The sequence below is a fragment of the Priapulus caudatus genome, unplaced genomic scaffold (assembly GCF_000485595.1).
Source record: "Priapulus caudatus unplaced genomic scaffold, Priapulus_caudatus-5.0.1 Scaffold349, whole genome shotgun sequence".
Classification (NCBI taxonomy): domain Eukaryota; kingdom Metazoa; phylum Priapulida; class Priapulimorpha; order Priapulimorphida; family Priapulidae; genus Priapulus; species Priapulus caudatus.
Genome location: NW_014577410.1, coordinates 66352 through 71497, shown reverse-complemented (window position 1 = coordinate 71497; position 5146 = coordinate 66352). Strand labels below are relative to the sequence as shown.

Here is a 5146-nt window from a genome sequence, read left to right as displayed (position 1 = left end):
GGTTTAGTCGGGAGTCGTTAGAACAACACGTGTTCGCAGCGTCGGCTGTTGATGTTATGCCGGGAGGTGCGGGTGGCGATGGAAACTAACTAGCTCAGCTAGGTAGCGAGTCACGTCTCTCTCTCTCTCTCTCTCTCTCTCTCTCTCTCTCTCTCTCCCTCTCTCGTTCTCTCTGTTTCTCTCTATGTCTCTCTTTCTCTCTATCTCTCTCTCTCGCTCTCACCGTCTCGCCTTCCACCTTTCTTCCTACCTTCTTTCTCTCTCTTTCTTTCTCTCTCTCTTTCTCTCTCTCTCGCTCTCTCTCTCTCTATCTCGCTCTCTCTCTCTATCTATCTCTTTCTCTCGCTCTTTCTCCCTCTCCCCCTCTGCGGCGGGGCGCGCAGCGGCCGCTGTTTCCCTTGTCATGGTTGCCGCCCACTGGTTCGCGCGTTCGAGCAAAGATGCTGCCGGATTCTCTCTCCGTCCGTGAGTCATCCCTCGCTTCTCCTTTTTACGGATATTATTCCGCCACCGGGTTAGACTGCTGCCGGTGGTTTAGCGCCTCGCCGTGCAGCGTTGCGGCGCGCGACGCTCGGAGACGGTCCATCAGTGGGATGGCTCTGGGTCTGGCGACTTGATCAGGTTAGGGGAATCGATGGTAATTCGGTTTTGGCGAGCAAAGCGCATCCACCTCCGTCAACCTCCGACGGCTGAAATGCGGTTACGTGATCCATCGCACGCACACACCACGGTCTCGTCGTGGCAGAGGAAAAGAGGGATATGGTCCGGACTCGTGGCACAGGAAAGGGGATGTAGTCGTGGCGGAGGAAGAGGGGAGAGGACGTTTTCTCGTGGTTGGTGATGGAAGGGCATTGAGGGTTGTTATCATGACAGGGGGGAAGGAGGATAGGTTTTCTCGTTGCGGGGGAACGGGATGGGTATTGCTATGGCAGGGGGTGTTGTCGTGGTGAGTGAAGGAAAGGGATGCTGTGGTGGTAGGAGGAGGTGGATGAGAAGGAGGAGGAGGAGGAAGAGGGGAACGCGGGGAGGTAGGGGGAGGTGTGTGTGTCGGGGATTTAAATTTTTGTTGGATTTTTTTCTGTATCTATCGCGTGGGTCTATTGCTTAGTAGGCGAGCTGGCATCGCTGCGCTGTTAGTTAGTGATTCGAATGCGAACAGCGGCGTAATGTGATGCAGTCGGCGATTCTAGTCATGTCCGCATCCAGTGAATCATTCTGTGACATGTGTGTATTCATGTTACATGTGTGTATTCATGTTACATTTGTGTCTTCATGTGGCATATGTCTTTATGTTACATGTATGTCTTTATGTTACATGTATGTCTTTATGTTACATGTGTGTCTTTATGTTACATGTGTGTCTTTATGTGATATGCGCATGAAATGCACATTTTTTACTCGATCAATAATAGATGAATCGGTTACGAAAACCTCTAAAAAATTCTCTAAGTCTTACACATTGGTTGTTATATCCGCAATAAATCGTCCAATTGGGATAAAAATACATATTGATTAAAACACTTAATTACATTAACTTATCTTAAGTAATGTTACATATGTATGCACGCACGCACGTCCACACATTTCTTATGTTCTGTATGACTATGATATTAGCAGGAGTAAGATAATATAGGATATATAATCCTATATTATCTTACTCCTGATATTAGATGTCGTTTCCATAGCAAGCTGTTTCCGATATCATACTATAATAATTACGCGAATTGGAAGACTCTAATTCATGTCTCTAAAATCATATCTCTAATTCATGATACGATTGATACTATTACTTACTGATGAAAGACGACAAAACATGCTCATAATCATATTTAGTTTGTCGCGCTGTAAAATCCTGCTTTATGAATACTTAGCCAGCTTCAGTCTGCGTGGCTTATTCAGGTCGATATGCAGCTCGAACGTGGCAAGTGTGTACGGAAAATGGAAAAATTCAGAAAATGCGCTGAGTTGCTCGCGCACGCGATTTAATGAAACCCACGTGAGAAGTCATTAAAACTGGAACACGCGTCATTTTAGCGGCAAGTGTACGAGTTTTTACAATCAGTCTAAAAAACTTTAAATGGCCGTCGCACGCGGAATCAGGGTTTAAGGCGGACACGTAGCAGATGTCGCGGCTAGTGGGAAGCGAGCGCTTTCTACCAGCACGATGCCCCCACTGGCTACGTAATGGGTTGTAAGCTGTTGCATGTTTTATCTACCTACCTACCTACCTACCCCCCCCCCCGAGTCCCCGTGGACGGGCCTGAGAGAGTGGTGGCGGAGGCGCTCACATCTGCACCGCAGCTGCTGCTGGTGGTGGTGATGGTGGTGGTGGCGGCACGCCACGAGCTCGTCGGTGGCATTGTGAGAAGCTGCAGCGAGATGCTGTGAAAAGCGCGACTAATTCGTTTTAGTTCGTTGAAGTTTTCGCCGCGGCTTTACCTTGATGGTCTGTTGTTGTAGGCGGCACGACCCCAGCTGGCAGTCACGTGTAGGTGTACGGGCGGGTGCGTGCGTGTATTCGTGCGTGCGTGCGTACGTGCATGTGTGCTGGACAACTGGCTCGTTATGAGCTTGCCTCAAACTAAGTCCCTTCTCTGGTGCCCACGATCTCTCCCTCTCTCTCCCCCCTCTTTTGCTCTCTCTCTCTCTCTCGCTCTCTCTCTCTCTCTCTCTCTCTCTCTCTCTCTCTTTCTGTTTCTCTGTTTCTCTGTCTGTCTCTCTCTCTCTCTCGCCCGCTCTCTCTCTTTCTGTCTTTCTCTCCTCTTTCTCTCTCCTCCCTGTCTAACAACCGGGGGCCGGACAGGGATTTTTATACTGGCTGTATTCCCTCTTATACGACCGTTTATTTACTGTAAACAGCGCGCGTGGTTTATGAACATACGGCCGACACGTCAGCTGCCGTCAGAGCTGTAGCTGACGGAGCCGTACTACTCTGCTTTATAGTGTTGTTCTCACGTAGTAGTAGGAGCGGGTGACGTTGTCTCTGCCCGGGCGGTGGGCGGAGTGGTTTATGCGGGGAATCCGCTTCGCCGCCTAAATTCACTTAAAAAGTTTTGTCGAGGATGCCCGGAGAATTGTAATATCGGCGCTCTGCAGTGCTTTACCGCTGCTGCTGCTGCTGCTGCTGCTGCTGCTGCTGCTGACGATGACGATGATGATGATGATGATGATGGTGATGATGCCGCCGCCGCCGTCGTTGCTACTGCGCGCGCTCTCTCTCTCTCTCTCTCTCTCTCTCTCTCGCGCGCGCGCGCTTTCACGTACGCCGCTTGGGTTCCTCGTCGCTTGTGTTCTGCCCTTTGTGGCTACGTCATGTCAAACATCATTAGGAGTTCTGACAAAACCCCCTTTTGACGGGTTTAATTGATGAAATTGAATTTCAAAGTTTGCAGCGCGCAGACCGCTCGATTACGGATGCATATGAGTCCCCCCCTATTCACTACATTAGACACAGCATATGCCGCTTGCAAGTGTTTTTTCATCCACTGGGTTTTTGTCGGGAGCAAGATGAAAGGAAAGTGCCGCCGCTGACGCCGCCGCCGCGAGCTGCCGTGCCATACGCATTAAAAATATTTTTGGTTGATGAATTCCGCTCGCGTGGGGGAGGCAGGGAAGCGTGCGGGGGAGACGGGGAGGGGAGGGATGGGTGGTGGTGGGTTGTAAATCAGTGGTGGTCGGTTTTCGGTATTTCTTTGGTCCGGACGCCCTGGAAGTTGCTGCTGTTGCTGTTGCTGTTGTTGCTGCTGTTGTTGCTGTTGTTGCTGTTGTTGCTGCAGCTGTAGTTGTTGCTGCTACTGCTACTACTGCTACTACAACTGCTGCTGCTCCTGCTACTGCTGTTGTTGTTGCTGCTGCTGCTGCTGCTGCCGCTGCGTGCACACCCCCATCCTGGGTTCTAGCCGCGGACCGACTGCAGCAAAGCACTTTGTTAGCAAGTCTTTGTTAGCTCGCTCGTCACCACGCGCGCGCATCGGGAGTGGGGAGAGAAGGAAGAGGAGGAGGAGGGGGAGGAGGAGGAGGAGGAGGAGGAGGAAGCCTCGGGATAATATGAAATTAACGCCCCCCCCCCACCTCAGTCTCGAGCGTTAAAATCGCCTCTGTTTACACACGTGACTCACAGATGCGTAGCAGTGTTTATATTGTTAGTAAACGACACAGCCAAACAAAGATCAGCCCAGCGGGATGGAGTTGGTCGCAGGCGTATGGCCAGTGCAGCTAGGGTGGAGTGAGGGGTGAGGGGTGAGGGAGGGGGTTCTCTACACCCCGGGGGCATGGGTGATGATTACGTGCTGAGTGGGTGCGATCAAAACGATTCGGCATTCATCGTGGGAAGGGGGGGGGGCTGGCGCGGCTATTGAAAGCTGGAGCTGGAAAAGTGAGAACTGTTGTGAATTTCGCTCTCTCTCTCTCTCTCTCTCTCTCTGGGCGTGCGTGTGCGTGTGCGTGTGCGTGTGCGTGTGCGTGCGCGTGCGCGTGCGTGTGCGCGCGTGCGTGCGTGCGTGCGTGTGCGTGTGCGCGCGTGTGCGTGTGCGTGTGCGTGTGCGTGCGCGTGCGCGTGCGCGCGCGTGCGTGTGTGTGTCTGTCTCTTTCTTCTCTCCCTCTCTCTCCCCGTCTCTCTTGGTCGCGACGTTCTTTTGCTTTGTCGGCTTTTATGTCCATTTACTAGAATGTTAGAGCGGGGCAGCCAGCCGAGGGTTGCATTGTTGTGCTCGCGAAAACCGCTGGGTTCGAGCTTTTTTCTGTCGTGCAGCAGCAGCATTATCGGCGTCAGTCATAGTAGTGTAGTAAAATCAATGGAAATAGCAATAGCAGCAGTAGCAGCAGTGGCAAAACCAGTACATAGTAGTAGCAGCAAATTCACTAATACCACCAGCAGTATCAGTAATATCTAAAGTATATCACTAATGTGTTATATTTATTTTTGATACAATAGCAGCAGCAGCAACAGCTGCAGTAGCAGCAGCAGCAGCAGCAACAGCAGCAGTAGCAGCAGCAACAGTAGCAGTAGCAGCAGCAGCAGCAGCAGCAGCAGCAGCAGCAGCAGCAGCAGCAGCAGCAGTAGCAGCAGTAGCAGCAGCAGCAGTAGTAGCAGTAGCGGCAGTAGTAGCAGCAGTAGCAGGAGTAGCAGTAGCAGCAGCAGCAGCAT

The 5146-nt window shown here is 51.6% G+C and overlaps 1 protein-coding gene across 1 annotated transcript in view; it reads left to right on the top strand.

Annotated features, from left to right (window-relative positions):
- The window catches only part of LOC106809363 (inactive tyrosine-protein kinase 7-like), a 64069-nt gene that overhangs the window by 41427 nt on the left and 17496 nt on the right, over positions 1-5146 (top strand). The window lies entirely within an intron of this gene.